The 23,302-nt window shown below is 37.7% G+C and overlaps 1 protein-coding gene across 7 annotated transcripts in view; it reads right to left on the bottom strand.

The window, feature by feature from the left end:
- The window catches only part of LOC150078499 (lysine-specific demethylase RAD23A-like), a 280,618-nt gene that overhangs the window by 230,365 nt on the left and 26,951 nt on the right, over positions 1–23,302 (bottom strand). For 2 of the 7 annotated variants that reach the window (XM_090385149.1, XM_090385151.1), the window contains exon 2: positions 1,516–1,635. The exons of 4 other annotated variants lie outside the window; for them this stretch is intronic. The gene's annotated coding sequence lies outside the window, so the exon portion shown is untranslated. Of the gene's footprint in view, positions 1–1,511; positions 1,636–23,302 lie in introns of all 7 variants that reach the window. One more of the 7 variants, XM_090385152.1, reaches the window with a different exon arrangement.

The following is a 23,302-nucleotide window of genomic DNA, read 5'->3' as shown; positions in this document are numbered from 1 at the left end:
GTACCCCGGACTAGTAGTTAAAATTTACTCAGAAAGAGTGTAGCTACTTCCTACCATAGCTGTTCTGTGTCCAACAGGTGGGGGTTTGACGACAAGTGATATTTGCTTTTTTTCTGCAGAAGTAGTATTGTTTGTTTGTTATCTGATTTTCAGGAGCATTAGCAACTAAGGCCATATTGCTCCAGGGATATGCGGTGGTCATTCCCTGACCTTTCTGCATCCTCCATATTTGGTGGTCATAGGCTCTAACCCCAGCCTAATAAAGAAGCGTGTGCTACGCAATACTGCTCCTGCCCACCTGGCTACGGAGGCGCTGCAGAAGTAGGAAAGCCCAGACATGAGCCCCATCGTAACAGTCCGGTCTCTCTCTCTCTCTCTCTCTCTCTCTCTCTCTCAACAAAAACAAGAATCCTTACTTCCTGAGAGCCTCCTCAATTCGCAAACACAATCCCTTCAATAAAAATTTGCCACTAAAAAGCCACTGCAAAACGAAGCAGAGCATAAACCTGATGCTTTTGCCTACCTGCTCTTCAAGTTTCCTCAAAAGGTAGCTGTTGGTCCTAATTAGCATCCAATGAGAGACATCACAGTGATCGACAGATTTTTCCAATGGGCATAGACAGAGGTGGACTGGCCATAGGACTTACTGGGAAACCCCAGTGGGCCAAAGGCGGCAGGTATGATTTTGGTCCTAAACACTAGTATGAGGCCGCTACAAGTTTTCCCCAGTAAGAATTCTTGACCCAGTCCGCCTCTGGGCATAGCAGAGAAGCAACTTGTCCAATTGAATTTTTAGAAGAATAAGTTACACTTTCCTTTAAACATTAATGGTAGTGAAATGTTTCTTATTCAGTATAAACCTATTTCTCAACAGTTAAATTCTCCCACTTTTTTTGTTCATAGCATGTTCCTCATTAATTTTCTTCTATTAATGTTTAATATAAAATTATCTTAATTTCATCAGTATAATTTTAATACTCAAATTTAAATATTTATATTATTGTTTTATCGTTCTGAGCAATGGCTTCTTTTCTCACTTGATCAAGAGACATCCAGTTCCTTGATCTGGCCCTGCTTCATGCAATTCACCCTCCTCCCCAAAATCAGCCATACCTGGCATTATCAAATTTTGCAGACATGCATAATCAGTGATATCCTCCTCTCCCCGCCAAGTACCAAATACACAACCATTTTCTTAATGTGGAATGGAACTTTGTGAAATCCTTAGCCATGCAACTGTGAAAAGCATTATTACTTACCACTTGGGATGCAATAAAAATCAACGTTCTGATTTATTAGTTTTATTAACAACCCAGTTTAGCTCCATGAAAATATATCCTGAGAACTTAATCTTACATGTACAAAAAAAAAAAAAAAAAAAAAAAAAGAACAGAACACACACACAGTTTAGACAATAAAATAACCTTCCTAGATTGAAACATGCAATCACCGACAATTACCATATATTTAAATGTCTATGACAAAAGCTATTAAAGAGTTATTAAATGTACGGACCAAGGTCAGTGCTTTATATCAATCAGCATTCAGATGTCAGAATCCTGTACTTGTAGACCAGCACTTTAACCTTTTTTTTTGGCTCATGGACCCCATAGCATCGATTTGCTGAACAGATAACTGTATAACATACAAAAATTTATGTTATTGCAATATTATTTTAAAATGAAAATTTTTAAAGTTGAGACATAAATTGCAATATTTATATAGTATTCATGCCAAAACAATCTTCAGAAGAAAACTGTAATAAATGTAATTATCTGTGCATTAGTAAAAAGGCATTATGTTTGCAATTTTTAGCAACCTTCATTTCATCCTTAAGTTAAATTTGGGTAAATTGACGCCCCCCCCAGCCATTAATCTCAAACAATTGAAGGATTATCTTTTAATCTTGCTTTATTATTGTAATAGATATACAGTAGACTGTTGAAATAATGGCACCCAAAATAGTGGAACAGAGCTAATGGCACATTGAGACTGGATGTTTACATACAGTGCAGATGTCTTGCAGTGCCAAAAAAAGAAAACGGCAAGTCATGTGATTACTGTATTTGTTTACATTCGCCATTTTGAAAGTGAATTCTCACTGATATCACAGCTTATACTGCTGTTTTCCATTTATTTTAAATTAAAAATCCCTCACTATAGCTCCTAAAATTAATAAACCTTATACAGAGAAGAACATTAAAGCTTAGTGACAAACCTGATATAATCCAAACTATTATTACATTAGGATCACCCAGAAAGTTAATTCATATATACACATGCATTGTGTTTATAAACTGCATATGTTCTCTGGTCGATTTGCCTGTTTTGGTGGATGGAAAAAAAAAAAAAAAAAAACAGTTTCTGGGGGGGGGGGTAAACCTTGCTATCTATGCCTGAGACCAACTAACTCAGCCACAAAATGAAAAATGCCCATAAAGTTCCTCATGTCATCGACAGGATTCGAAACGGGCCTTTTCCATCCGGTGTGGGTATGATAGGGACAATATCACTGTGCTACCTGCAGAGACTAAACCTGATATAATAACTAAAATAGAAGGAGGCATAAGCAGTAGTGTATTAATGGCAGAATATAACATTCATGTTTATGTTTTTTATGCAGTTAATAAAATTGCATTCTCAATCTCTTTATTTCTTATTTAGCCTCATTATTTCTGCATATATTAAAAATAAAAAACTTTCTAGATAATAGAAAAATTGAAATAACGGCACCTTGAATCCCCTAAGGTGCTGTTATTCTGAAAGTCTACTGTAGTTCATTTCACTGATTGTGAGATGTTTACCACAACTGCCATATGATCACCAACAGTCTATCATATGAATGGTTCAATTTCAGTCTTCGTTTTAACTTACTTAGAAAAAAACCAGTAAAAGAACAAATTTCTATTTAGTAAGTGTTCAAATTAAGAAAGTATTTAGTTAATAAAACAAACTGAACTATCTCAAGAAAATGTCTAAACATGGTATAAATCAAATTAATGTACAAAACTTTTTATAACCATACTTTTGTTTCAACTTATTTACCGAGCAATTCTACTTGGAGATTACACGAGGGGCAAAGGAACCAAACAGTTATAATGCTGAAGGTTGTAGGCCACATAAACAGTGGCTCACATTTATAAATTAAATACAAAAATCCACCAATTATTACATAATACTAATAACATTCCTGTTAGACGATTATTATAATATTGCCAAATTCTGAAGAAGATACATAAAATGCGAGAAAACAATAGGGCAAAATCGAATATTATTAAAAGTAGATATTTTCAGAAATCAATATAAAACTATATTTTGTGACATGGTAGTTTTAAACTTTGGAGGGGGGGGAGGCATATAGCACTTGAAGGCTGCCTATATGGCTGTAGGCCACACACAGCCCGTGGGTTGGATACCCCTGGATTAATGTTTGTCCTATACAAATTGGCAATCTCAAACTTTCTTCTAATATTTATCAAACTGAAATATTTTGGTATAAAAGTCAATTACAGAGCAAATGCAGAAATAAATATTCAGCATATTCTGTAGACCACAAGCTGGGAATTGCTCTTATTGATCACTATTATGATACAGAAGCACTAAATCCCTGATATAGAAGCACTTAACCCCTGGCTTGTAGCTGTGAAGAGTATTGTGTATGCTTTTTGTATGCAATAAAGAATTCTTCTTCTCTAAATTTTGTGAAGGAATTTCAAGAAAACCCCTCATACTTTTATGGAAATTCAACATTCCACTGTCTGTCTATTAATACACAAGATTCTAACTTCTCTCCTTATACTATATTCAACTTGTAGATGGGATTGGGATTCTAGTGGTGTTGGTGATATTGCCATGCTTATTTATGTAAAAGTCTAAGTACCAAACTTTTCCTCAATAAATAATTTGATGGCCAATGATGATCATTTTGAATTCCATTTCCCTTTTTGCTCTTACCGTCACTCTAAAATGATTCTGTTCACCCAGGAGTAACTTGTGCTTTTGAATTTTTTCGTCATGCTTTCTTTATTAAAAATTTCAAGATATCTCTATCGAATAGTGTAAATATGAGCCACAAATTTGTAATATCTCTTGTATATGATTTCATCCATTACCAAGCAGTCATATATCTTAATAAATTTGGTTAATTTTTCTTTTTAGTTCTTTTCTGCTAAATTTCTTGATTAGATTAAATTGCACAGTCAACAAGTATTTTTTTATAACATGGATTTAAAAAAAAAAAAAAAAAAAAAAAAGTGTAGAAATCACCTCAAATTCAACTCTTTCCAAATTAAACGGTGTCCAACCAAGATGGATATTTGGAAAATTTACTAGTTATATACTCTGGCTGTCTCCTCTATGTGATCAGAATAAAGAATGGGCACAGCACTTTTTTCTAGTTCTTTGAATGGTTTACATGACCAGGAGAACAAAGAGAAAAAGGTGATGCCATTTGTCGTAACCATGATGTGGTGGGAGCCAAGATGGTGACTATTACATTTATAATATGAACATAAACGGATTCTCAGCAAAGAAAATGCAAAAGATTATTTAACCAAACCAGGATTCAGTGATTAGATCACTCCCTCACATGACAGTATGCCAATTCTGGTACCTACACAGCACAGACAGATTCTTTAGGACTACAATGAAGGTATGATTGGCAGAAACCTGAGAACTTAGACCCCTCTACAAAGATAAAGATGGATTTCTCATCTCAAGACTAAAGTAGAAGTACTTGGTCAAGAAGAATGTCAAACTGCCTCACTATCAAAAACGAAATCAAATTCTGAAGATATTCTTTACGTAAATGGTTTGCTCCGCTACTGCCATGATATCAATAGTGTTTTCAGGGAATTGTTATAAGTTCACATCTGAACGATGAATGTTCATTGACTCCTTAGAGCAAGTTTTGAAAGCTGCTCTCTCTCTCTCTCTCTCTCTCTCTTTTGCACAATGAGAACTTAAAGCCATCCATTCCATTCCATGTTTATCTAAAGGACACATACTATAACATGAAGACACTACTCAAAGCAATTCAGTACATCTCTCATCCGCAGCAACCACATTTTCCTTCCAAAGTTATTGGTATGTTAATGGGCATACAAGAATGGTTTAAGAAATATCATTGTTTCCTATGCCTGTGGGACAGCTGTTCTACTGCATTAATGTGACTTGATTCAAAGAAGCACTTGTGTGTAACATGTTCTATTAGTGGGTCCAATGAAGATTTTCTTCCATCTCTCTCTTTCCTCACATTAAACTTGGCCTAATGAAGAGTTTTGTGAAAGCAATAGATAAGATTATTCAGAAGGATTTCATTACTTAATGGGAGAAATTTCTAAAGTTCACTGCTGTGAAAGAGAAATCTTTGTCAAGCCTCAATCAGAAGGCATGTGCAGGATGAAAAATGCATCAGTGTAATAGATTTGAACTAAAGGCATGCAAGGCTTCAAAATGGAATTGTGGAAACTTCTTCGGTAGTTGCAGAACATCTGCAAACAAAGATGGAGATCAGAAACTGCTCAATACACATAAAGAAATGGGATGTCGCTCAAACTTCATTTCCTGCATTTGCATCTAGACTTGTTTCCCTAAAACCTTGGCACAGTGAATGAGAGTAGGGAGAACGATTCCATTAAAAGATTAAGTCATTGAAAAAAACGACTACTAAGATTTCTGGAACAAAGGCATGTTGGCAGACTAATGCTGGATGTTGTACTGACAAAGGCATAAACATTCCAGACAAAGTGTACTAAAGGAAATCATCTGCACTATTTTTTAAATTGTACATATCTTTATTTTACAATAGTTTAATGTATTATTTTATCTATGTGAATAAAGTGTATTGGGTTTAAACTACATAAATAACAAAAATGCAAATGTAACCAGACCGTGTATTGTAATGAAATCATCATAATCAATCACAGTAACACAAATGCTTATCAAACATGCTAGAAAATATTGAGAACATGTTTGAAATCAGCGTGCAAACTTTAGAACATGTGTTAGTAGTAGTAGTAGTGGCATGTGATGCAAGAAAGCAAATATATGAGCTTATGCAGCATCAGCCAAAAAAAAAAAAAAAAATCACACCATTCCCTCCAAATGCCTGTCCAGTTCCTCCTTAAATTTATTCAACCTACCAACTTCCACAACGACAGATGAAAGTTTGTTCCAGCAATTAAACACCCGTTGGCTAAAGGAAAATTTCCGCACATCTATTCTACATCTGTCTTTTCTTAATTTGAATTTATGCTCCCTTAGATTCGTAATCTGAACAAGTGTAAGGATCCCATCAGAATTCAGCGTGCTCAACCCATTCAAGGCCTTATATACCTCAATCAGATCACTGCGCAGGTGCCTAGTCTCCAGCCACTGCAATTTGCAGAACTTAAGCCTCTCTTGGTAAGAGGATCCCTTCATTCCCCTCACCAATCTTGTTGCCCTTCTCTGTACACGCTCAAGTAAATCTACATCCTTCCTAAAATGAGGCCTCCAGACCTGTACGCAGTACTCAAGCCGTGGCCTGACCATTGCCTTATACAGAGGGATAATCACCTCCTTTTCCCTGCTAGCAAAATTCCTATATATCATTGACAAAACCCCATGACCTGCCCTGGCAGCCTGTCTGCATTGCTCAGAAAACTTCATATCTGCCTGCACAATTACTCCCAGGTCTTTTTCATTTTCTACCACCTTAAGTGTAGTACCACACAGTTGGTACGTTTCTCTGGGGTTACTTCTACCCATATGTGGTACTTTGCATTTGTCAAGGTTAAACTTCAGTTGCCACTTCTTAGCCCATCCGCCCAAATTATCTAGATCCTGTTGCAGTAGCACACTGCCATTACTGTCATTAACAACCCTGCCAACCTTTATATCATCTGCAAACTTTGACATTAAGCCTGATATACCTTCATCAATATCATTGATAAATATACAAAACAAAAGTGGACCTAACACCGAACCCTGTGGGACTCCACTAATAACATTAGTCCAAGAAGAGCAGCACCCATTGATTACTACCCTCTGTCTTCTAGCACTTAACCATCCTTTTATCCATTGTAGCAACGTACCCTTAATACCATTCTGCTCCAATTTGTACAATAGTCTTCCATGCGCAACAGTGTCAAAAGCTTTCCTGAAATCCAAATATATGATATCAAAATTATTTTTCGCATCTAGTTCCTTTGTAACCACATCATAATATCCTATCAAATTGGTCAGACAAGACTTTCCCTTAACAAACCCATACTGTGTCTGAATTATTGCTGCAGTCTTGTCTAGATGATCCTGCAATGCATCCTTAACCAGCGACTCCATTATTTTAACCGGAACAGAAGTTAAACTAACTGGTCTGTAATTACTCGTGTCACCCTTCGATCCCCCTTTGTGAATTGGGGATACATTTGCACATCTCCAGTCCGTGGGAACCTCCCCTGAGTCCAAGGATGCTCTCATAATTATGGCTAAGGGTTTGCTTAGTTGCTTTGCCGTCTCCTTTAATATAACTGGATAGATACCATCCACCCCAGGTGCTTTTCTTACGTTTAACTTCAACAATTTCTCTTCCACTTTGCTCTCGGTTATTACAAAATCATTAAGTATCTTGCTACAATTTGATAACCTTCTGCCATTTTCAAACCTTAATAATTCCTCACGTGTGAATGGAGATGCAAAATACTCATTCAGTTTGTTTGCTATCTGAGCAGGATCATCAACAGTCGAACCATCGATGACAAGTGGACCGATCAGATTCATCCCCTTCCTTTTAGAGTTTATATAAGTAAAGAAATCCTTGCTGTTTTTCTTAGCATCTTTTGCCAAGGATTTCTCGTAATTTGCCTTCGCCTGCCTAACCTCCTTTGTGACCTGATTACAGATTAACTTATATCTGCCATATGCTTCTGAGTCACTTGATAATTTATATGCATCCCATGCATTTTTCTTCTCTGTTACGAGTCTCATTAGTTCATTTGACAACCATTTAGGCCTAAACCTTGAACAATATTTCTTAATAGGTATGAACCTTTTAGTAGCTTCCACGATTAATTCCTTGAATGCTTCCCACTTAGAATTTACTGTTGGTAACATCGTCAGTTGACCCCACTGTACAGAATTTAAAAACTGTCGGAGACCACTGTACTCGCCTTTACGGAAGCAAAAATCCTTTTCTTTACCCCTGATAGTAGTTAAATCTTTAAGTAAATCCCACGTCAGTACACTGTGATCACTGCCACCTAGTGGTTCTTTTATCTGCAAATTCCTAATACATGAATGATCACTGCTGATAACCAGATCAAGAGTATTACTTTCTCTGGTTGCCTCTCGAACATGCTGCTGCAGAAAATAATCATCCAATAAATCCACAAAAGTCTGACTAGTGTGTGAGTGCCCAACCCACAAGTTCCAGTCAATATCTGGGAAGTTAAAATCCCCCATTATAAGACATTCCGATTTACTAGCCCACTATTTCTCTGTACAATTGTTCATTGTACTTATTCAAGTCATTAGGCCTATAACACACTCCTACTCTTATTTTTGCTTTCGCAGTGCTTATGTCACAGCAAACTGACTCAACAGTGCACTGTTCATCTATATCAACTGGATGCACTTCCTTTGATTTTATGTTTTTCTTTATTAACAGCATAACACCTCCTCCCTTCCTATCCTGTCTATACTTTCTGTATACATTGTACTCCCCAAATTCCAGTTCGGCATTCCTTATATCTGTGTGACACCACGTCTCTGATATCCCAACAATATCCGCCTTTGACGTCTTGACCAACACTTCAAATTCATCAAATTTATTTACTATACTTCTAGCATTGGTATACATGCAAGTATACATGCACCTATTCTTATTCTTAATTACTCTAACACATCCCATATACCCACCTGTTTCAGTGTTTATATATTCAATGGGGAAAAAAGTTTAATTTTGTTGACTAGTGTTATTTAAAACCTAAAATAATTGGAGACAGATATATTCCTGAATATTCTACTTCAAACAACTACTCATTACATAATAAAGGACTTTCCTATGTCAATAACCTCGTTAAAATACGTTGCTTTTGAAAAATAAATCATATTTATAGATTATTTTCACAATCATCATTCAGGCAAACACAGTTTTTGAAGATGAATCAATAATTTAAGCTGACCAATAAATCTACAATCTCGGACATCACTTTAATTCTTAATTCCCACTTTTCAGTTTTCTCCTCTTCCTCTGTTAATTCTTTGTGATGATAAAAAATAACAAATGGGAGATTTTGCAATTTTCTTGACAAATCTGAGTGGTCTTCTTCATAGTTAAAAATGTTGAGTGTTCTTAGAACAGTTCACAGGCTTTTATTCAATGGTATTTAGTGTTCTATTTCTTGGAGAATATTCCTCATCCTGAAATGGTTTTCCACTCTATATTAAATCCCAGAATTTTGCTGACATCATGTACAAAAGTACTACCATAAAAATATACAGCCATTAAACAGAGTTAATACCACTCTCCCTCTCTTCACATCTAGGAACAAAATGACAAAACATGGTGAATACGGAAAGTAAAGATACACTTTTGGGCCAGAATTAAGCAATAATAATAAAATTATAAAATAATTATTAAATTATATGGAATCAGAATTATCTTTTTCTGCAACTAGTAGGATTTAAATTTCTTAATGAACTTTCCACCACGCATGACTTCAATTTAACAAATATATGTATGGCATCTGTGAGACAGTCCTTTTTGTTTTAAATATAAAAAAAAAATATATTTTTAGCTTTCTAAGTGAATGGAAAATGGTAATCTATTAATAATGATTTGATACACTGAATTAAAAATATTGAAAAAAAATAATAAATGAGAGAAACTGGTATGAATGTTTCAATGGCATTTCTTAAAATTAACAAGGCCATTTTTCCCTTGAATTGAATTAGTAGAGGCATATGATGTTGTACAAGCAAGCTTATACAGCACCAGCCAAAAAAAAAAAAAAAAAAAACACCATTCCACATATTCATTTGCTTTAAAATTTTGTCCAGTTCTTCCTTGATTTTTTTTTTATTTAAGCTATCAACTTCCACAACAACAGATGGAAGTTTGTTCCAGCAATCAATTATCTGCTGGCTAAATGCAAATTTCCACACATCTATTCTACAACCGCCTTTCCTCAATTTGAATTTATGCTCCCTCAGGTTTATAATCTGTGCAAGAGGAAGAATACCATCAGCACTGAGCCTGGTCAACCCATTCAAGACCTTATACACCTCAATCAGATTCACCTCGCAGGTGCCTAGTTCTCCAGATGCAGTAATTTGAAGAACTTAAGCCTTTCTTGGTAAGAGAACTGCCTTCATTTTCACCTCACCAATCTTGTTGCCCTTCTCTGTACTCGTTCTAGCAACTCTACATCCTAAAATGATGTCTCCAGATCCGTATACTGTACACAGTACTGAAGGTGTGGCCTGATCATTGCCTTATGCAAAGGTATAATCACCTCCTTATCCTTACTAGTAAAATTCTTGTATATCATTGACAAGACCCCACGAGCTGCTCTGGCTGCCTGTGCGCACCGCTCAGAAAAGTTCATATCTGACTGCACAATTACCCCCAAGGTCTCTTTCATTTCACACTACCTTGAGTGTAAGCTCACACAGTTGTATGTTTCTCTGGGGTTACTGCTACCCTGCAGTACTTTGCATTTGCCAATGTAAAACTTCAATTGCCACTTCTCAGCCCTCCTGCTCAACTTTTCTAGATCCCGTTGTAGTAGCATTCTGTCATTAACAACACTGCCAACATTTGTATCATCTGCAAACTTCAACATTAAGCTTGATATACTTTCATCAATATCACTGATAAACACACAAAAAAAAAAAAAAAACAGGCCCCCACACCGAACCATGGGAGGCTTCATTACTAACATGATTCACAAAGAGCAGTGGCCACTGATTACCACCCTTTGTCTTCTCTCACTCAACCACCCTTTTATCCATTGTAGCAACTTGGTAGTCCTAATCTTGCTCACCTGACTGAGGGAGATTATGCTCAATTAAGACTGAGGAAGATTTTCAGGCTTTTCAAAATTTTTCCAAAAAATTATTCTAGAGAAAATCAGTACTGCTTGAACTTGAGGAAAACAGTAGAAGACATTGATATGAATTCTGTGTAACAGTTTGGGATGCTGAAATAAACCGTGTAATTGACCTTGTAGTTAATGATCATCATGTATCTCTGTAAATAGGAAAATATTACTGGACAATTTATGCAGTTATTTGTGACCATACTGGTATTTTTCATCTCATGTTGACTTCATAAGATCAGTGGCTCCTTGTGCTACGCTTGATCTTATTCATGCTCATTGTGCGATGTGCTTGTCTTTTAGTTCCTTGTGCCACAATTTATATTTTTGATGTGATTTTTTGTATGCACACGTTATATGCTCATTTCACTTTATGGCATTGTAATTAACATGACTTTGTATATAATATAACACATGTGTCTGTGTTATATTGCAGATTTGCCAGTTTCTGGCAACAGGCCACTTGTTAATAAAAATGTAAAAAAAAAAAAAAAAAAAAAAAGCAATGTAGCAGCTTGTCCTTAATGACATACTGCTCCAATTTGTACAGCAGTCTTCTATGTGCAACAGTATCAAAAGCTTTCCTGAAATCCAAGTACATACTTGGATTTCAGGAAACCAATAATATCAAAATTATTTTTTTGTCTACAGTTCCTTTGTAACTGCATCACAGCATCCAATAAAACTGGTCAGACAAGACTTCCCTTTAACAAACCCATGTTGTGTCTGAATTATTACTACAGTCTTGTCTAGATGATCCTGCAATGACTCCATTATTTTCCTGTGAACAGAAATTAAACTAACAGGTCTCTAATTACTTGTGTCACCCTTTGTGAATTGTGGATACATCTGTAAATCTCCAGTCCGTGGGGACTTCCCTGTGCCCAAGGATGCTCTCATAATTATGGCTAAGGGTTTGTTTGCTTCCTTTGTCCCCTCCTTTAAGATAACTGGATAGATCCCATCCACCCCAGATGCCTTTCTTACGTTTAATTCAACAATTTCTCCTCCACCTTGCTCTCAGTTATTACAAAATCATTTAGTTTCCTGTTAGAGGTGTTGATAAACTACTGGCATTCCCCTCCTTAAATATCTCCTCATGTGTGAATATAGATGCAAAATACTCATTCAGTTTATTAGCTACCTGAGCAGGATCATCAATAGTTGAACCAAAATATCAAGTGGACCAATTTGATTCATCCCCTTCCTTCTAGAGTTTATATAAGTAAAGAAGTCTTTGCAAACTTTTCCAATGATTTCTTGTAATCTGCCTTCACTTGCCTAACCTGCTCTGTGGCTTGATTACAGACAAGCTTATATCTACCATTGGCTTCTGTGTTAGCTGATAGTTTATATGCATTATATACATTTTTATTCTCTGGCACAAGTCTCATTAGTTCATCTGACATCCATTTAGGCCTAAACCCTGAACAGTATTTCTTAGTTGGTATGAAAAGCCTAGTAGCTTCCAAGGTTAATTTCTTGAATATTACCAGCAGTAAATTCCATTTAGAATTTGCTGTTGGTAACATCATCAGTTGGTCCCACTGTATTCACCTTTACAGAAGTAAAAACCCTTCCCTTTACTCCTGATGGTAGTTATGTCTTTAAGTAAACCCCACATCAGAGATTCTTCATACTGAATTGTTCATATCTCGGATAATAAACTGTTCAAAAGAATATATAGATGAAGTTCTAGGGTGCCAGAAATGCCCATGCTTCAGTTTCTCAAACTGAAGCATTATTAGTAATGCTAAATAATGCAAGGAAGCAAGAATAGATAGCATCAAAAAAAAAAAAAAAATAAAATAAAATAAAAAAATAATAAATAAATAATGTGAAAATACATAAATAAAATAGTTATTAATAAGTCATTAATAAGCCACATACCAAAGCATACAAAGTAATAAAGACAAATGAACAATAACTTCAAGGAAATAGCCAAAATTAACACAATACCATTAGACTGGCTCAACCTATGGACCATAGCTGATCCTCTCATAAATAAAACAACATCTAACAATAATATAATAGAAGCATTCACTAATGAAGGACTGGAAACTGCTTAAAAATAGTAAAACCAAAATGTGTACAGGCAATGATGGAATTAACATAGAGCTCATCAAATCCAAAGGAAAAAATTGTAGTGCCAATTTTCAAAAAAAGGCAACATAAATGACTGCAATAAATACAGAGGAATCAGTCTCCTAAACTTAGAATATAAAGTATACTCAAGCCTTTTAAAATTGTAATTTAATAAATACTACAAAAACATCTTTGAAGAAGAGCAAAACAGGTTCAGGAGGGGAAGATCATGTGCAGATACTTACTTCACACTCAAGCTTCTGATAGAAAAAAAGAAGAGTTTAATTTGGAAATCCATATCTTATTCATACAATCCAAAATAAGGTTTGACAAAGTGAACCAAACAAAACTATTCGAAATCTTAAAAGAAGACATTATACCAAATCAGTTGATTGGCCATCCTCAATATCTATAAAAATAACAGAATAACAATTAAGATTGAATCACAACTGAACTGAAGACAATAAATACAGGAGTGTGACAGGGATGTGACTGTCCCCGCTTCTATTTGACATTTATGTAAATAATATTATAAGAGAATGGAGAAAAATCTCCAAGATAGGCACAGAATTAGCCACAAAGCAAGAATAGACACACTACTTTTCGTTGATGACCAGGTTCTAATAGAAGAAAACACGAGAACTCATTGCAGAAAGCCATCTTCTCATTAAACAAAATAGCAAAATCATTTCATATGGAAATTTCAACTTCAAAGACAAAAGTGATGATATTTAAAGGAAGAGATTCAATTAGAAGCAAGATTTGCATTGACAATATTTGATGAATTTGAGGTATTGCTCAAAACATCAAAGGCAGATATTGTGGGGATTTCAGAGACGTGGTGTCACACAGATATAAGAATTGCAGAACTGGAATTTGGGGAGTACAATGTCTACAGAAAGGATAGACAGGATAGGAAGGGAGGAGGGGTTATGCTATTAGTTAAAAAACACATAAAATCCAAGGAAGTGAAGCCAGTCGACATCGCTGGACAGTGCAGTGTCGAGTCAGTTTGGTGTGACATAAGCATTGGGAGATCAAAATTGAGAGTAGGAGTGTGCTATAGGCCTAATGACTCTGATGAGTATAATAAGAAACTGTTCGGAGAAATAGAGTGGGCCAGTAAATCAGAGAGTCTTATAATGGGGGATTTTAATTTCCCAGATATTGACTGGAATTTGGGGGCTGGTCACTCACACAGTAGCAAGGCTTTTGTGGATTTATTGGATGATTGTTTTCTACATCAGCATGTCCGGGAGGCAACTAGAGGGAGTAATACTCTTGATTTGATTATCAGTAGTGATTCTTCGTGCATTAAGAATCTGCAGATAAATGAACCACTTGGTGGCAGTGATCACAGTGTGCTGAAGTGGGAGTTACTCAAAGAGGTAACTACCATTAGGGGTAAAGGGAAGGGGTATTGCTTTCGTAAAGGCGACTACAATGGACTGAGACAGTATTTAAATTCTATACAGTGGGATCAACTGATGATATTGCCAACAGCAAATTCAAAATGGGAAGCATTCAAAGAACTTATCGTGGAAGCTACTAGGCTTTACATACCAACTAAGAAATATTGTTCAAGGTTTAGGCCTAAATGGTTGTCAGATGAACTAATGAGGCATATGGCAGAGAAGAAAAATGCATGGGATACATACAAATTAACACGTGACACGGACGCCTATGATAGATACAAGTTGATCTGTAACCAAGTTACAAAGGAGGTTAGGCAGGCGAAGGCAGATTACGAGAGATCCTTGGCAAGGGATGCGAAGAAAAACAGCAAAGAGTTCTTTACTTATGTAAACTCTAGAAGGAAGGGGATGAATCAGATTGGTCCACTTGAGATCGATGGGTTAACTGTTGATGACCCTGCTCGGGTAGCTAACAAACTAAATGAATATTTTGCATCGACATTCACACATGAGGAGTTATTCAGCGAGGGGAATGCCAGAGGTGTATTCAACTCTAGCAGTAAGCTAGAGAATCTTGTAATAACTGAGAGCAAAGTGGAGGAGAAATTGTTGAAGATAAACACAAGAAAGGCACCTGGGGTGGATGGGATCTATCCAGTTATATTAAAGGAGGCAGCAAAGGAGGTAAGCAAACCCTTAGCCATAATTATGAGAGCTTCCTTGGACTCAGGGGAGGTACCCATTGACTGGAGATGTGCAAATGTGACCCCAATTCACAAAGGGGGATCAAAAGCTGACACAAGTAATTATAGACCTGTGAGTTTAACTTCTGTTCCCGGAAAATTAATGGAGGCACTGGTGAAAGAAGCACTGCAGGATCATCTAGACAAGACTTCAGTTATAGCTAGGACACAGCATGGTTTTGTTAAGGGGAAGTCTTGCCTGACCAATTTGATTGGATACTATGATGCAGTCACAAAAGAACTGGATGCAGGGAATAACTTTGATATTATATACTTGGATCTTAGAAAGGCTTTTGATACTGTTGCACATGGAAGACTGCTGCACAAATTGGAGCAGTGTGGCATTGGAGGCAAGTTGCTGCTATGGATAAAGGGGTGGTTGAGGGGGAGAAGACAGAGAGTGGTAATCAATGGACACTGCTCATCGTGGACTAATGTTATTAGTGGAGTCCCTCAGGGTTCAGTATTGGGGCCTTTATTGTTTTCTGTATTTATAAATGATATTGATGATGGTATATCAGGCTTAATGTCCAAGTTTGCAGACGATACGAAGGTTGGCAGGGTTGTCAAGGACACTACTGACACTATGCTGCTGCAACAGGATTTGGAAAGGTTGAGCAGATGGGCTTCGAGGTGGCAAATGAAGTTTAACATTGACAAATGTAAAGTACTACATATGGGAAACAGCAACCCCAGAGCAACGTATCAACTCTGTGGTACTACACTGACAGTGGTAGAGAATGAAAGGGACCTGGGGGTGGTGGTGCAGGCAGATATGAAGTTCTCTGAGCAGTGCAGACGAGCTGCAAGAGTAGCTCATGGTGTATTGTCAATGATATATAGGAATTTTTCTAGCAGGGATAAGGAGGTGATTATTCCCTTGTATAAGGCAATGGTCAGGCCACACCTAGAGTACTGTATACAGGCCTGGAGGCCTCATTTCAGGAAGGATGTAGAGCTGCTGGAACGAGTACAGAGAAGGGCAACTAGATTGGTGAATGGGACAAAGGGGTTCTCTTACGAAGAAAGGCTTAAGTTTTGCAAATTACAGTGCCTGGAAACTAGGCACCAGCGGGGTGATCTGATAGAGGTGTACAAAGCCTTGAATGGTTTGAGCATGCTCAATGCTGATGGGATTCTTCCTCTAGCTCAGAAAAATCACCTGAGAGGGCATAAATCCAAATTGAGGAAAGACAGATGTAGGATAGATGTGCGGAAGTTTGCCTTTAGCCAGCGGGTGGTTGGTGGGTGGAACAGACTTCCATCCCTTGTCGTGGAAGTTGATAGCCTAAATAAGTTTAAGGCTCAGCTGGACAGGTATTTCGAACGAACAGAGGGGTGAAGTGGAAGTGGTTATTTTTATTTATTTATGTTACTTTTTTTTTTTTTATTTATTTTTTTTTTTTGGCTGATGCTGCATAAGCTTGCTTTCTTGCATCAAATGCCTCTACTAATGCTAATGCTAATATCATTGAACAAGTTAATACTTTCAAATACCTAGGATAGCACCTGTCCTATGAAAAAGAAAAGTATATTGAGCATAAAATAAACAATTACGTAGGAATTACTAAAGTATAAATCTTATTTTCAAATCTAATCTGGTGCATAAGAAAACAAGGACACTAATACATAACACCCTCGCCAGACCCATCCTAATCTATGGCTCTGAACCATGTACAATGAGCAAAAGGGATAGGAGGTTGACTGGTGCAGAACCACAGGCTATACCAAACTTGACACGAAAAGAAATCAAGGCATCCTGTCGGAACTGGAGACAACTTCAGTACTGAATTTTATTGACTCATACAGAAACAGATAGATCCAGCATGTAGAGAGAATGGAGGCTGGATGCTATCCAAGAGATTCCAAAGTACAAACCCTGGGAAAGGTTTGTTTGTTATTTAGTTTTTAGCCCGGAGCAATATAGCAACTAAGGCCATATTGCTCCGGGGATATGTGGTGGTCATTTCCTGACCTTTCCGCATCCACCTTTGGTGGTCACGGACTCGAACCCCAGTCTAATCAAGAAGCATGTGCTACGCACTGCTGCTCCTGCCCACCTGGCTACGGAGGCACCCCTGGGGAAGGAGAGACAGAGGCAGACCCCTGAAAAGATGGAGAGACAGTAACAGGCCACTAAGCCTAATACTGGAAGAATGAAGAAGAAATAATGTGCTACTTGTGTGATGTTTGCAGACTCCTTGAAAGAGGACACAACAGAGCCAAGGGAAATGACTTTGCTTGTTGATCACCTATGGTATTTGGGGCAATCAATGAATACATGTTGAAAAGTGAGCTGGGTGTTGCAGTTTATGCACTGTGGTGGATTAGTGCCTGCAAGCAGATAAAGTTGTGTTAAGTTTGTATGGCCTATTCATAGTCAAGCTCATACTACTACTTCATTCCTGTTCTCATGTATACTGGATTTCCAAGGTTTGAGATTTTTCTTTATACGGAGAAGCTTGTTACCAACTTGACTTTGCCAGATGTGCTGCTATTTTTCAAGACATCGTGTCTTCATAATTAACTTTGTAACCTGAGACCAGTATACCAAAGGACTGATCTATAGGATCTGTAGCATTTTTGGCAGCTAGGTCAGCACGTTCATTTCCAGTAATTCCAATGTGATGAGGGATCCAAGAAGAGTGAACTTGTTTGTTCTTATTTAACCTGGTCATGGTATTCCAAATTTATATGAGTAAGGGGGTTATGATTTTTATTCTGCTGTACTGGATAGCACTAATGGAGTCTGTATAGATAACACCATGCAATATGTTTGTTGAGAATGTGAAATTTAAGGTATGTAGATAGCACAGAGTTCTGCGGTGTAGCTGTTACATTCAATAGGGAGTTTCTTATCTATGGTAAGGTTGGGAAATAATGCTGCTGCACCAACATGAACATCAGTCTTAGATCTGTCTGTATAGACTTGTGTGCATGCTGGGTTTTCAATGTGGAGTGAATTTACAGGGATATGTTGGGATAAGGTGTGTTTCCCCAACAATGTGAGTGACAAGTCATACAGCAGTATGTAATACGTTCAAGGTGGGATTATACAAGAGGCAGTAGACTGTATCATACCAAGGTGAACTTGCCAGTCAGTGAGCAGGCAAAGAACACGTATTCCTGTTGATAGGATATGTGTAAATGGGTAAGCTATGTAAACATTCTCCCATTTTGGTGAGAAAACTACATTCTGAGTAGGGCTGTCTGGTTGACCTTCGAGGTTTGCTGCGTAGTTGTCTGCTTAAATGAAAGGAAGTTTCATTAGCTTCAGCATATAAGATCTAAACTGGTGATGTACGGTATGCCCCTAGTGCAAGACAAAGAGAAATGTGGTGTACAGGATCAAGACAACGAAGGACACTTAGTCTAGCAGAGCTGTGAACCACAGAGCCGTAGTCTAGAAGTGACCATATTAATGTGTGATACAAATGCAGTAGGGTGTAACGGTAGGCTCCCCATGTTGTGCCAGATAGTACTCTTAAGATGTGTATCTTTTTAAGATAATTAATCTGGAGCACTTTTAACTTTTATATGTTCAAGGAAGGTAAGTTTTTGGTCAAAAATCACACCAAGAAAGAGGACACTACAAACCACTGGGATGATTTGATTTTCTAGGTGAAGTTCTGGGTCTAGATGTATGTTACATTCTCTACATAAGTGTATCCCGACAGTCTTTTGTGGTGAGAGGCAAAAACCATTGTTTTGGGACCATTTAACAACTTTGTTGATATCACTTTGCAACTGTCTTTCTACCATTTGCATATTAGGGAAATGGCAGGAGATACTTAAGTCACTGGCATACAGGGTAGTGGACACTGTGTGTGGTAGATCCTGCATTACACAGTTCATTATTATGTTAAATAGGGGGCAGTTAGCACTGAACTTTGTGGGATCCCTTCTTCCTGAATAAAATTTGAAATGAATGATGATGTAGAAAGTTTCTGATAAACTGTAGCAGTTGGCCGTGTAGTCCTAGATCATATAGGTTTTGCATTACACCATATCTCCAAATTGTGTCAAAGGCTTTGTCTGTGTCAAAGGCTTTGTCTATGTCAGAGAGAACCATGACATGGTGTTCTTTTTGTACAAAAGTGTCATGGATGTTTATTTCTTCCCTGATCAATAGGTCAAAAGTGGATCTGCCTTCATGGAAACTACATTGTATTGGGTTAAGGAGGTTATTTTGACCTAGAAACCAAGTTAAGCAGGCATTAATAATTTTTCCCAAGACCTTACTTGTACAACTTGTGAAGGTAACAGGTCGGTAATGTAGTGGATTTGTAGGATCTCAAAATATAAGCATGATGCCATTTGTCCGGGAGGGTATTTGAAAATTCTGTTGCTGGTTTAGTAGTATCATGAAGGTTTAGTATTTGGGGCTGGTAAAGATTTTTTGGCCTCTTGGTACACAGTACTACATGGTGTAATGCAACTCAGTGCAGCATTTGGTTCTGCTGCACTGAGTTTGGTGGTGGCTAGATCATAGTGCAATTCTGACATTGTGAAAGCAAGATTATATGCAGAACTAGATGCTGATTCGTAGTCAATGAAATGTTTCTCAGCCTGTGTGTACCTAAAAATGAGATGTGTAAGATTTTAGTATTTGGGGCTGGTAAGGATTTTTTGGCCTCTTGGTAGGTGACATTGTGTTAAATTTTATATCGCTGTATATGTTTTTCACGTTTCCAAAGGGGCACGCCTTGGAAAACACTGGATGTGCCTCTCTGCAGTTAGGACAGCTGGGTGTTGTAGCTGCACGTCAGCATTAGTGTGCACAGTGGATCCACATGTGGCACAGGCAGCTGCTCTTCTGCAGATGTTGTGCCTGAACTTCTGGCAATTGTAGCAGTGTAAGGGGGTTTGGAATGTAGACTTTAACATAGCAGTTAAGATAACGTGCTCTGGTGGTTTAGGGTTGTCAAAAGTAAGAGGTCCTTGTTTGTCATAATTCTTCTGACACTGATGACTCCTTCACCTTGTAGTTCCTGCTCTAGTTTTCCATCTGAAACATTGATGAGATCCCATTTGGTGATGATACCACTTGTTTGGGGAAACACGTGGTGAAATGGTAACAGAAGTTCCACCAAAAGATTTTAGTTTAGTAGTTGATTAGACTATTGAGCAGTGGCAGCTTCAGCCATTAAGTCTCTCGATCTTAAACGACAAACTATCTTTGGGTACCTATTTAAGCTTTCTAGGCATTTCTAGTGCAGAAATGCCGACTGGCAAATTCTCGCCAATAAGGAAGGCTGAAGTTCGGATTCTGTCTATGTCAACCTTTTGATGTTTAGCTGCAACAAAATCAGGTTCCAATTGTTTTTGTCCTGGAAGAGTTTCATCCATGCACCCAGTGGATTTCTGGCTTTTAGGAACAGTTTGCTCCATTTCCCCCCCCCCCCCCCCAGGTTACTGACCCCGCCATATGGAGGCAGGAGCAGACCAAGCAGTAGCGGGTTAGTAGTAAAAGAAGAAACTAAGAGAAGGAAGAAAGAAAGGTTACTTTTCCTTCTGATCTAATAAAGTGCTTTCTTTACTAAATTAATTGAGTGTTAATGTAATGCTGAAAATAAGGGAACTATTTTATTTCACCAATTGCAAATATACTGGCAAAGACACATGATCACAAAATCACTTGGGCACCTCGGGCCAAAATTAGTTGCAAACTAGTGTTTTGATGGGAATTTATGACAGCTTGAAGAACAGCATGCATATCCTTGAAAAAATTAAAATGGAGCCTATCAAACTCTCAACTGTCCAATTCGATGACAGTGCTTACAACTGTGCATCCGACAATTCAGCAGCAATCCCCAAGGCATGATAGATGATTCTCATTGACTAGTGCAACCACTTCACTTACTGGAGGCTTGAAGTGGTGAGACCCATGTTTAATCTCCAAAGCAAAAGTTTCTGACATCCTCCCTCCTTTTCCCATTTTCTTTAAACCCACACACAGTACTAAGTACTATAGGTTTTCATAAAAAAAAAAAAAAATTCCCAGAGCAGAATGCACTAGTTCCACAGGAGTGTTGTTACTGTTGGTGACTATTGTTAGGGAAACACGAAATATATTGCGGGAAAAGGAGAGGTGGAATAGGACCAAGGTATACGTGCGGGCAAAAGTGGATGACATTATAGAGCAAATATCTTTTTTAAGAGCATGCATGGTGATAAGGTTAAAATTACTGTTTACTCTGGGCAAACAGAAAACAAATATGTTGTAGGTAGAACCCTTTAATAAGGTAAACTAAAGCAAAAAAACACAAATTAGTACAGAAGCTCTCTCAAGTCAAGGAGACTCTTCATCAGCTGAATATACGTTAGTAAGAAAACAAATAAGAATGTCATGTGAGGTAAAGCATGGCACAAGTGCATGGGGTGCAAGCCAACGTTCATTACACTGGAGGATAACTGCCTTCATAATAGGATGAATATGTGCTCCTTTATTGCAGTTTAAAGCACCATGGCAATGTGATGTATGGAGCGATTCTAGCCACAATCGTTGGTAATTTCACGAGTGATCAATAACTTTGATGTCTCGACGTGGGTCAAGATCGTGCTAAGGTGACTAATAATGGTCTCAACTGCCGAGTGCTCCGAATCAGCACACGAGATTGCCCTCTCATGCTCTGAGATCTGGTTTCAGAGTCTTCTGTTAGATTCCCCAAAGTAACAACCATCACAGTCATGGTAGGAAATGAAATACACCGAACCACTCTGTAACAGGGAGGGGATCGGCCTTTTCACTCTCGATAGAAGGGACTGCAGTGGTTCTTACATTGGGGAATCTAATAGAAGACTCAGAGACCGGATCTCAGAGCATGAGAGGGCAATTCGGTCTGCTGATTCAGAGCATTCGGCAATCGCCGAGCATTACCCATGCCGAGACATCTAAGTCATCGACCACTCAAAATGATCACCAATGATTGTGGCTAGAATCGCTTCACATATCACGTTGTCATGGTGCTTTAAACTGCAATAAAGGAGCACATATTCCTCCTATTATGAAGGCAGTTATCCTCCAGTGTGACGAACTTTGGCACGCACCCCATGTATGCACTTTGCAATCACAGCCACAAACATCTAACCTCAACCAGTAATTGTTGCTTGCACTCATGCGATGCTTTACCTAACATGACATTCTTCTTTGTTTTCTTACTGACGTATATTCAGCTGGAGAAGAGACTCCTTGACTTGAAAGCTTCTGTACTAATTTGTTTGTTTTTGCTTTAGTTTACCTTATTAAAGGGTTCTACCTACAACATATTTATTTTCTGTTTGTCCGGAGTAAACAGCAATTTTAACCTTATCACGAATACTGGACTTGCAAGCCTTTTAACCATGAAAGGTGATGTTGTACAAGGTGGCACCAATGATATTAAGAGTAAGATATCTCAGGCCTTACTTAACAAGTAAAAGGAAATTGGGAAAAGTCATGAGTCAAGCTTAAATTTGAAAGTTTTATCTGTAATCCTTCCAAAACAAGAGAGAAGGGAATACACATTGAGAGCCCTATTGATCAGTTCAGCCCTGGACGGATACTGCAAGGTTCATTGAGTACAATTTATCTCAGCATGGCCTGTAATTTTAATGGAGTCACTGGTTAAAGAAGTAATGCAGGGCCATCTCAATAGGAATGCAGTTATGTTGCAGTCACAGCATGGATTTGTTAAAGGGAAATCTTGTCTGCCCAATCTGAATGGATACTCTGATGTAGAGTATCCATTCATAAAGTAACTGGATGCAAAAATAATTTTTATATTATATATTTGGATTCCAAGAATGCATTTGATACTGTTGCACATAAAAGACTGCTATACAAATTGGAGCAATGTGGCATTAAGAGTTGCTATGGATAAAGGAAGTGTTGAGTGGAAAGAGACAGAGAGTGGTCTTCATGGACTAATGTTACTAGTGGAGTTCCCCAGGGTTTGGTGTTGGGTCCATTATTGTTTTCTCTCATTTATCAACAATA

The sequence above is a fragment of the Mastigoproctus giganteus genome, chromosome 11 (assembly GCF_048544385.1).
Source record: "Mastigoproctus giganteus isolate SK-2022 chromosome 11, ASM4854438v1, whole genome shotgun sequence".
Taxonomy (NCBI): Eukaryota; Metazoa; Arthropoda; class Arachnida; order Uropygi; family Thelyphonidae; genus Mastigoproctus; species Mastigoproctus giganteus.
The sequence above is the reverse complement of the archived record's forward strand: the minus strand, read 5'-3'. Positions and strand labels throughout refer to the sequence as shown.